The sequence below is a fragment of the Cryptomeria japonica genome, chromosome 7 (genome assembly GCF_030272615.1).
Source record: "Cryptomeria japonica chromosome 7, Sugi_1.0, whole genome shotgun sequence".
Classification (NCBI taxonomy): domain Eukaryota; kingdom Viridiplantae; phylum Streptophyta; class Pinopsida; order Cupressales; family Cupressaceae; genus Cryptomeria; species Cryptomeria japonica.
This window is the reverse complement of record NC_081411.1, coordinates 591,083,512-591,095,512: the sequence shown is the minus strand read 5'-3', so window position 1 is coordinate 591,095,512 and position 12,001 is coordinate 591,083,512. Positions and strand designations below refer to the sequence as shown.

The window sequence follows — 12,001 nt, the reverse complement described above, 5'->3', positions numbered from 1 at the left end:
GGGTGAACTCTAAGATCATCTTGATGTTATGTGATGCTCTTGTTCTTATGTTTCATGTTTAGTGTTAGCATGTATGAATGACATTTTATAGAATGTATAAGAGGATAAGATGAAATTAATTTTAAATGCATGTATGCAGTTCTCTCTTGAATGCAGTAAATTGGAATATGAAAGAATGTAGCTTAGGATAATGGATTATGTTCAATCATTGTTAAGCAAATTAAGTGTGCATGGAAATATCTCATTAGTTTATGATAAAATTCAAGTGTGTTGTTGAATTAGATGCATGACTTAAATTCTAAATGAAAGTTTGAATGAAAGGTATAGACAAATCTTAATGGATGAACCTTATATTGTGGTCTATATTTTCATGTATCTGAAATAAATTATCCATTACAATTTTAATAGCTAATTGTTTCCCATTACTATTTATGCTAAACCAATATAGATCTAGCATGTAAGATTTTGTGTTCAATGACAAGTTCAAAAGTCATTGGTAATTATTCAAATTAGATTGAAAAGAAGAATGAACCAATTATTTTTATTACATCCACGCCAATAGATACAACATTATCATAAGCATTTACATATATGTCATGCGTGTCTTTAATTTATATGTATATTAGAAAACAAATTTGGCTTAATGTCAAGAATGTGTCATGTGATTTTTCTACACATAATAAATTCCCAATATGTTTTTAGTACCCCATTTGTCTTTGATACACATTTAAGCATATGTTAAATTTCATTGAAATCATTAGATTTAAAGGATGTAACCACATCAAGTGGACAAGACTATATGCACATGTATTCATCTCAAATATCACAAACATCTTTCTTAAGTTTTATTTTTCATATGTATAGCATTTCAATATTAGATCTATAATATCACACTAGTCATAACATATCATTTGATCCAAAGGGAGAAGTCAATAGTAATTATTAAAATAGTTGAGTATTCCTTATCTATCACATTTTTAGTTATCATTTTCATCTCTTTTAATAAGTTTAGAGTTTATATTGCATTGTTTGTTCTATTGCTTTATTATACAAAATTGATGAGCTTTATGTGAACATGCAAGATTTAAAACCACCTATCACATTGTTCTAGGTTAAATTTTTTCTCCACTCATAGTTAATTGAATTTTGTTTTATTTCTATAAAATTTCATAACTATTATATTTTTCATCAACCTATGCTTCTAGTTAAGATTACAATGTCTTTTCATAATTAGTAGTTTTATCTTTGATCTTTAATAATGTCATATCATGTGCATGTGCGAGCCTCTAGAATGGAATATGATATTGGAGAATATGTGCATATCATATAATCTTTGTCTTTAATAGTTTTAGAATTTCATATAATGTGCATGTGTTAAAAGTTTTAGTATGATTATTTTCTACCTAGGATGCATATGTGAGCCTAGAATGACAACACGACACACAAATGTCTTGTACAAGTAAAGTGTGAAAAAATCATACTAGAGGGAAGCAAATCACATAACAACTGATGATATATATAATCACATAACAAGTCATGATATCATAATAACAAGTCCTAGTCCAAATAACATAACAAGTCCTGATAACATAATAACAAGTCCTGATTAAATAATAATAAGGAAATGACATACTAACAAGTCCAAATAACATAATAACAAGTCCTGATAACATAACTAGTGTCGTCATAAAAAGTCCATAATATAATAACATAACATGTTCTAACATATATAATATAAGATCTCTCGTGCATCTGATATGCAGTCCTCTTCACTCCATGCGAAGATGACTGAGATGCATCATCCTGCTAGATGTGCTCCTGAGATGCACCATCTTGTGTGTCTGTAATATCAGTGTATGTGCCCTCCTATACATTATTAAAAGATAACATGAGAAGAAGTTGTGTGTGTTTAATTCAAATGACTTGCATAATTCACTTACAAAGTAATTAAATAATGAACATTTAAAATAAATTACCATACGATTGTGCTCTATACTGCCCTTAGTGGTACGAGGAGGTCCACTCTCATGAACAAAAAATGTGGTTGTAGTCAAGTCCTGTACAATAAAACATTACATCAATTTTGATAATCCCTATAAAAGGCAGGTACACAATAGACAAATTAGAATATATTTTTAATCATGACCTCAAATGACAATGTCGATGGTTGCATTTGGCTCAATCATGTAGCCATACCAAGACTGATAGTGGTGTTGACTTGAACAACATATATAAAGCATGAATCAAACTTGCATATACATAAATTATAAAGTATATAAAGACTAAAATTTTATGGAAGAAAAACATACATATGGTGTCTGATGTGTAGCCAAAGTCATTAATGGGTGAGGACGTACATGTGATGCATCATCAGACAACTTAAAATCCTACAATTGAAAAAAATAGGCATGAATCAGAGTTGTACATAAATTAGTAAGTATATAAACACTCAAAATTAATGGATAAAAAACATACTAGGGGTATATGAGGTTGAGCCTTAGTGATCAAAGAACTGCCAACCTCAGTGTTACATGAAACACCCTACAAAATTGAAAAAAAATATCATATGCATTATTAAATTCAAGTTTTAATTGTTTATTTTAAATGTACTTCAATGTATCTAGATGAAAGTGCATACTGTAAACGGGGCACCGACATCTTGAGGTATCGAGGTAAGATGATGGGGGTCCCTTGATGATGTGGTATGAACCCTCCTCTATTTAGAAAAAATGACTCGTGTTATGGTTCATATGTGTATATATATTGAATTTTAATATTGCACTGTAAATTATATAAATAAATTTGTACCTTTGTAGGATGATCATCATTTGCACAAAGGAGATTAACATATGAAGAGATGACATCATCATCTACACCCTCGCCGACATCATCATACCCACCATGGGTCGCATTAGCATTGGCAGGATCACCATCTCCTCCATGGGCAGCATCACTCTGGGGACCCATGCATATACCCCCACATATCATGAAAACATGTCCTATGCTGGGGGTAGCCCTCACCTAGTGCAACTGCTCTAACAAATTACCCGAAAGGGCACTCAATGAACCAAGAGCAGATTCAACTGCTTGATGATGAACGGGTGCAGGAACAACTGGTGCGGGAAGAGGAACAAGGGGATCATCATGCACACAATTTCTAACTTTGTCACTCATTTTGGCCCCTGGTATGTCATGTGGCATGCCTCGGCCAACCCCTTGGAATAATCTGATGTCAAAGTAATTGGGTTTTTTACTCAATTCAAATTTAGCCCATAATTTTTTCAAAAAATGCATCGGCACCTCATGATTAGAGTGTGGTGGATGCTCAAATACCATCCACCAATGCTCCTAAAAGTGTGCAGATATTGGTGGGTGCCTACACCATCTAATAGATATACGTGGCTTGTTGGGATCTATCTACTCACCCATTTTCAAGTTCACAAAATAACGTTTAAAATTATTTTTTGTTATTTTCAACTAATTGACTAGTTTATAAGACAGGCCATTAGAATAATAAGCACGCATGGATTCCCTCAACGTGCGATATCTATCCAACTCCCCACCCAATTTTTGTACAAAATGGACAATGCCTTGCATACTATCTACAAGGTGTAGTAGTTGCGGAGGAGGATGAGGATCATGTCTAATGGTACTAATATCCCTCAAGAGGAAAGCAATATTCCTCCTCGTGCTCTCCCTCAATTGCTTGGGAGTAGGTGGAGGTGGAGGGGGTGGAGATGGCATCTGACCTAACAGTTCATCTATGTCAAACTCATCCATTATGTGAATATAATCTACATATATATACAAACATGAAAAATTTACAACTACTATTTAATTTACATTTCACCTTCCAAAAACTTATAATTAAATACAACATTTATAAATATAAATTTAAACATTCAAACTTTTACAATGAGTGAGAGAGAGTGAATGAGGGAGAGAGAGAAAAGAGGGGAGATTTCATAAAGGGAGAGAATGAGAGAATGAGGGAGAGAGAGAAAAGAGGAGAGAGTAGGTAATGAGAGAGAGAGTGTGTGTTTGAGTGAGTGAGTGAGAGAGAGAGAGAGAGTAGATAATGAGAGAGAGAGAGAGTAGGTAATGAGAGAGAGAGAGAGAGTAGGTAATGAGAGAGAGTGTGTGTGTGAGAAAGAGAGAGAGAGTAGCTAAAGAGAGAGAGAGAGAGAGTGAGATAGAGAGAAAGAGAGTGAATGAGATAAAGAGAGAGTGTGAGTGAGAGAGATATATATAGAGAGAGAGGAAAATTTAAACATTTAAAGATTTAACTATACACGTATAACATTTAAATATATGTAGCATTGGGGTGAAAATAGGTCTAAGGAATCTTATGTCATAAAAGGTCCTACTAAGGGATCCTAGGTATCTTAAAAGGTCCTGGGTTATACTAAGGGGTCCTAGGATATCATTTTAACTTCTAACTATACATTTTAAACATTTATACATAACATTAGAAACATATAGAACGTAACATTTCAACATATCAAAAAGAAATTTAAACATTTAAATATCTAACTATACACATGTATATACAAACATGAAAATTTACAATTACTATTTAATTTACATTTCACCTTCCAAAAAAAAATTATAATTAAATAAAACATTTAGAAATTTAAATTTAAACATTCAAACTTTTATGCATGATTAAAATAAAGAGAGCTAGAGAGAGGGGGAGACTAGGTAATTTCAAAGACAATGAGTGAGAGAGAGTGAATGAGGGAGAGAGATAAAAGAGGAGAGAGTTCATAAAGGGAGAGAGATAGAGAAAAGAGGAGAGAGTTCATAGAGAGAGAGAGAGAGAGCTCATAAAGAGAGAGAGAGAGAGAGAGAGAGAGAGAGAGAAGCTAATGAGAGAGAGTGAGTGAGAGAGAGAGAGAGAGAGCTCATAAAGAGAGAGAGAGAGAGAAGCTAATGAGAGAGAGTGAGTGAGATAGAGAGAGAGAGAGTAGGTAATGAGAGAGAGAGAGAGTGAGATAGACAGTGTGAGTGAGAGAGAGAGAGGGAGAGTAGCTAATGAGAGAGAGTGAGTGAGATAAGAGAAAGAAGGTAATGAGAGAGAGTGTGAGTGAGAGAGAGAGTAGCTAATGAGAGAGAGTGAGAGAGTAGCTAATGAGAGAGAGTGAGTGAGATAGAGAGAGAGTAGGTAATGAGAGAGAGTGAGCAAGATAGAGAGAGAGAGAGAGAGAGAGAGAGAGAAATTTAAACATTTAAACATCTAACTATATGCGTATAACATTTAAATATATGTAGCATTGGGGTGAAAATGGGTCTAAGGAATCTTATATCATAAAAGGTCCTACTAAGGGGTCCTAGGTATCTTAAAAGGTCCTAGGTTACACTAAGGGGTCCTAGGATATCATTTAACTTCTAACTATAAATGTTTAACATTTATACATAACATTATAAACATATAGAACGTAACATTTCAACATATCAAAAAGAAATTTAAACATTTAAACATCTAACTATACACATGTATAACATTTAAATATATGTACTATTGGGGTGAAAATGGGTCTAAGGATGTAGTAGGATGTATTAAAGGGTTCTTGGTTTCTTACAGGGTCAAAAGATGTCCTAGGATGTATTAAGGTATCCTATAATGTCTTAAGAGGTCCTAGGATGTACTAAAAAAGACCTAGAGATAGAAAGAGAGAGGGTAATGAGAGAGATTGAGAGAGAGAGAGAGAGATAGAGAGTAGGTAATGAGAGAGAGAGAGAGACGGGAAAAGGGAGGGAGAGAGAGAGAGAGGGTTATTGTTCATTTTCTATCTATAGTTTATTATTTGTTTTCTGTCTAGGGTTTATTATTATTTTTTTCTAGGGTTTATTGTTTGTTTGTTTTTTGTCTAGGGTTTATTGTTCATTTGTTTTCTGTTTAGGGTTTATTCTTTTTTTTCTACTTAGGGTTTTAAGTTTTAACTATTTTTAATTTTTCATGTTTTCTACAATATTTGAAAGCTAAAAACAACTATTTTAAACATAAAATTAAATAATCTTTTTACACTATTAAACAAAAACGTTTTTCAAACTTCAAAATTTTAACCTACTCTCTACAATTAAAAAATGACAATAAATTAACATGTTTTTAGAAAAATAATAATAATAAATGAAAATAAAAAATAAAAAAACAAAGGTACATACCTAGAATGAGGAAAAAAATGGTCTGGGGGGTCAGCTGGCAAGCTGAAAATGGGAACCCGTGCTTCCTGAAATCACTTACCCGTTTTCTGAACAATGCAAATGAGGAAAAAATGCCTAAAAAATAAATAAATACATTTACAAAACAGGCCCCCATTTTTTACAAATCAGGTGCCCATTTTGCTTTGGGGGCCCGAACCAAAATGGGTGCACGTTTCTGAAAATGTGCACCCATTTCATTCACGGCTCGAGCCCCCAAAGTGAAACAGGCGCCCGATTTTCATTTCTAATGGGTAATTTTCCCAACCCGCAGACTTCCGCAGGATTGGGACCCAACTTTCAACTCTTACCCTCGTATCTTATTTTCAGCCAATATTATGTCTAGCTTCTTTCTTATTTGCATATATTAGTAATTGATGATGGAATAGTCTTTAAATAAGTTGGAGAGAGTGTTAGTGTACATACATATCTTGTGGCCTACTGAATGGAAAATAGATGAATCTCATTTCTCAGCTTATCTTTCTTTTATTTACTTGAGTATGGTTTCAAGAAATGTATGCTTGTCTTTGTAACGTATATGATTTGAATTTTTGTGTGCCAAAGTTTAGTAAATGGACTTTTACTATTATTATCAATTATAGAATCATTTCACATAAGGGAATACATTTTATTTTTTTATTTTTTTTTCAAGGATTGACTTTTGTCACGGGATTATATCTACTTTACTCATTAATCACCATTTGCAATTAATGATTATGGGGTGGATACTACATTATCCTAAGTGGTTATCCTAGGTGGTTATGCCAAGTGGTTACACGATAGTTATTCTCTCAAGCCTATAAATGTTAGGCTATTTGTAATATAATTGGGAGACTCTTATAGAGAGAAATCTCTAGAAGAATTTTCAAAGGTCCACTTCAAAAACCTTTTATGTTTGTACTATGAATAGTAAGGATTTTAGACTTGTATAGTTACAAAAAGATAATGAAGAATGCATTTTAGTTCGTATGTTCTAAATGTATTAATGTGTTATTGTTACCAATTTCTTGTATGTTAAATTGTTAGTTTTTTTATGCAATTGATGTAATGATACAAAAACAAGCTTTGATTTCTCAATTTGAATGTGTTGGAGCAACCTATCTCTTCATATATTGAGATTTGTAATTCTTCTTTCATCATCATCTCATGACTAAACATATTATGTTATAAACTCCCCTTGTAATTTGTTACCAATTCGGAAATCTCATTGATATTCGTATGCCTATCGTTAAGGTTCTTGTCTTTCACATTTCTTTAGTTTTCTCTTTTCTCTTTTATGTACTTTGAAGTTAAAAGTACACAAAAATCTTTAAAACCCCTATCATATGAGGGAGCTTCCCCTCTCAAACCTAGAGGAAGATTGTGGTTTCATAGCAATATCTCCAACTATTGGAATGATTGTCACTACTCTTCAGGCAAACATGGTTAGTTTTAGAGAAACAATCACATTGACAAATTTGTTTATGAACACATGCCAAAATAAAGCTCCTAATATTGAGGCATACAAACAAACAAGATTAATGATATTAATATAAGAAAAGCGTTCTTGAAATTGTTACAATCCAAGAAAAATATTTAGCAGCAAATTCTAATGCCTAGGAATGAAGAAAAACACTAACAATGCTTCAAAGTAATGTCCACAAGGTTTAAAATACCCTACCATTTTTTCTACACCCTACAATAAATTTAAATTCCTAGTAGATGTATAAATTTCCTTGGAAAAGGTTAAACACCCTAACCATGAGCAAAAGGAATTAGTAGAATTAAAATTCATATTCAAAGGAATGACACACGAAGCATGAACTTTTAGATAATTGAATCATTCATCATATCACAAGTAAGAATGAAAATCAAACTCTCAACCTATATTTTTATTTCAAAGGCTGAAAAGTATTGTCTCAAGTTCATGAATATAACATCTCCAAAGCTCTGATAGTTTTTAGATATGCTTTCTATTTATTGTGAGTAGATCGAAGTAGTGGTTGTATGAAGTATGGTTTTGGTCTGCTTCATTTTTTAATGAATGTTATTGCCTCATATTTTGTAATATAACAAAACACTTTAGCATGTGAAGAACCCTAAAGGATTGTAAATGATTTTAGAAGATATAAAAGATTGTAGTAATATTAATATTTTCATTGTCATGTGCCACAGAGATAGCCAACTATATTGGAGACTTAAATATTGGTGAAGTTAAAGCGTGACTAGAGTAAGAAAGTGTTAATTAATGGTTGCATTCATAATGTAGTAGGATATGAATATCTGCACTCACAGTCTTAATTACACAAATAGGGATGATGTTACACATTTTTTTTCAAATAAGTCAATGTCTCTGTAATGGTGAAAAAGGTGAATGATGGAGAGATCAAGAGGAAAGTTTTTCTTCCCTCTGAGGAGAGATGAAAGTTTCACTGCGGATTTCCCTTCAAACACTTTATCCACATTACATTTAAAAGAGGGGGAAATTCACTAGATCCAATCTCTGAGGAAAGAGATTGAATACTAAATGAATTAATAATGGGGTAGAAATGACAAGCTAACCACTCTTTTAGAATGGAAGATGATTGAATTATGTGTTGTATAACTAAGTGTAAAAGTAGCAAAGAACTGATTATAACTTGAGATAGAAGTGTGAGATGAAGTTGTGCACCTAGATCTGGCTATAATATGTCGAGATGAAGCTGCCCTATGAATTTGAGGAAAAGTTGTCAAGATTGTGCTGAAAGTGTCCACGGTCCTTTGAAAAATCCATGAAACAAAAAGGGTTTTTCCACCTCTGCAAATGGAGTCTGAATCTGCAAACATAGTTGTACACCTGCAACCTACATACAGAAAAGAGAGGAAAAGGGGTTGGGATTGGGGGTTTTCCTTCAAGTCAAACCCTAGTTTTGGAATTAACCAAATGATGGAAGAAAGTACTTGCAAGTAAATGTAAATGAAAGATTGAAATGTAATTAACCTCAAGGGAGGTTGTAGGTAGAATTTATGTAAATTTTCTTGTATAGAATTGAATATTGAAAGGGATCTCCTCTTCAATGGTTGAATCCTTGACTTGAATGCAACACCTAGCCTTGAAGGGAGACTTGAGAATGCTCAATGCTAGAAAGGAAAGCTTTGATGCTCTTGAATGCTTGAATGCGTGATCTCATGTATTCAAACGTATCCCACTTCTAACTTCTACAAATGGGAAGGACAAATGTGACATATATACTTGTCAATTAGGGTTAATTGACAAATTTTTCATCATAGGCCAACACAGGGAAATTTTTTCCCAGTTTATGCAAAGATAGGACATAGGGGGCCCCAAAATAGGGCAAGCACAAGGGCACCATGACCCTGTCCTGCCCTTGTCTCAGGACATGAAGCAAGTTCAAGCAGTGCAGAGGGCAGAACAAGTGTGGTTTCTAGGGGTTGAGCAAGTCTCGGGTCTCCGATCAGGCTTGGGGATTCAAATTGTCAACGTGAAGACCCTAATATGGTCACAATTTTATGACACAACATTTAGCCCCCTCTTTAGTGAGAGTATAAGCATATGCCAATATTGTTGGTAAAGTAAAAGGAAACAAGATTGAAAGACTTCTACCATGTCAAGGAGGCAAGATGCACCAAGCCCCCAGTGGACTAAGGATCTTACGACATTGATTGACAAAGTAAGAGGGAAGATCAAGAAAGGAAAACCATGACTGCAAGTAGCAAGGTTCCTCTCACTATGTGCCATGAAAAAGATACCAAAATTATAAAGCAAAGCTGAGTTCACTAAATAATTCTAAGTATCGAAAATGAAGATATGAGCAGAGTGTATGCCCCCACGTTAAAGCGAGCGCACATGCCTTATTGGGAGCGATTGCTTTAAGGTAGGATACACCCAAGAGAGAGAGAAGAGAGGGATCACGTTATCACAAGGACTTAGCCCCCTGTCAAGGAATAAACCCAAGGATAATGAACACAAAACACCAGGTAGTTTCGCTTTCCTCAAGTTCAGTATGTTGTATGATAACGCATGTATATCATATATGTATGTGTGCATATAATAATCATAATTCCCTAAAGAAAGGACACTACCTTGGAAGAAAGGGAATACAGGATGTCTTTCGAGTCAACATGAAAGAGACAAAAAGAGATCTCAATGCTTTGCATCATCCTCAAGTAGACATTGAGGGAAAAATAGAAGAACAAGGATACACATAGAAGAATAGTCACAAAGAGAAAGGGAGGAGAGAGAGAGAAGATCTATAGTGCTAATATTGCTAATCCAGCACGACGTTCGCCTCCCGATCTTGTTGATCACTATTTCAGGAAGGGAAGCAACATGCCAGAGGAGCGACATCGAGCATAGCAGATGGAACTATCACAAGATCCAAACAAGGACTATGCTCATGTGGTAAGTCACTTTGTTCAATTCTAGGAGCTAGGATTTGGGTTTGTGAAAATCTAGTTATAAATGCTTGCCCATATCAACATATTCATAATCACTATCAAAAGCATTAGGAGTTGTACTACCATCATGAATAACATTTTCACTCATTTCTTCATCAAGATTTATAGAAAGAGGAGCATGAACACGAATAGGAGTAAAACCATCACATGTTTTGTGCAACTTATGATTTGGAGATGTAGGTTCAACATCTTGCTTAGGAGAAAACAAAATCATATCAATTGTTGGAGCCTTGGGAGATTGAATTGTTTGAGGAACAACTTCATGAGCTTGAGCACGACGCCTTTGTTAGCTGTCTCTCACATAACGATTTTGTTGAGTCTTAGTGGAAGACTGAGAAGGAGGAGGAATATTTATGAAAAGAGGAACAATCTCCTCTTTGATAGTTTAAGGTTTAGGTTGGACAAGAGGAGAGGTGGGCCTCTTCTCTCTATAAGAGCAAGGAGGTGGAACTGCACCATATAAAGGATGAATATTTGGTCTAGGAAGGAGACCGAGTCCATCATGGGGAGGTGGTACAGGTCTAACCTTAGGAGGAATATTGTTGTTCTTCTTAGGAGAAGGCATGGTCACATCCATAGGAATAGGTTGAGGATTTTCCTTAGGATGAAGATTAGTCCTATCCGTTAGGGGAATGATCTCATCTTCAAGAAGGATGGGAATGTCAAGTGTTGGGGATCTAGGTTGACTCAAGGATAAGATCATATATTTCTTCCATTTTTTATAAGATTGAAAAAGAGAATCACTCCTTTGTGGAAGAGATTGAAATTTCTTAGGCCAAAAGAGATCAATAGGAACACCCAGGCTTCTTTCAGATGGCTAAAGTAAGATATGGTTCACGGTTATGATTTCTCCATTGTGAGGAAATTTAAAACACTTATGAATAGGAGAAGCAATAGCCTTAATGGAAGATAGCCAAGGGTAGCCCAAATTCACACGAAATTGTTCGGAAGAGGGAATGATAACAAAGTTGGCATCCATAGATTTAGTGTGAACTTCAACAGGAAGGGTGATAGAACCAATGGTAGGACAAGAGAATCCATCAAATAAATTCACAACCACATTAGAGTCATCATAGATTGGTTTATGCAATCATAAAGTGAAGAGATACTCCTTAGTGATGACATTAACCATGCAAGAGGGATCAATAAGAGCACCATGACAAGGTATGTTCTTAACCTTTGCAACTATGTATAAAGGCCCATTGGGTGCCCTAATGGTATCACTAGGGTCAAATGTAATACAAGGATCCTTAGGTGTCTCTTGTTTCTCTACCATGTTCACCAAATTTGGAGTTATGGTAGTAAGATCAAAAAAAGAGAAAGAGGTATGTTCAATCTCAATCACATTAGAGGTATGAGAAGG

At 34.4% G+C, this 12,001-nt stretch overlaps 1 long non-coding RNA gene across 1 annotated transcript; it reads right to left on the bottom strand.

The window, feature by feature from the left end:
• Positions 1 to 1,668: 1,668 nt before the first annotated feature.
• LOC131049682 (uncharacterized) lies at positions 1,669 to 2,386 on the bottom strand. The gene is made up of 3 exons (XR_009106798.1): positions 2,310 to 2,386; positions 1,977 to 2,057; positions 1,669 to 1,866 (listed from the first exon to the last, which is right to left on the bottom strand). It is a non-coding gene; the product is annotated as an uncharacterized LOC131049682 (long non-coding RNA).
• Positions 2,387 to 12,001: the final 9,615 nt, after the last annotated feature.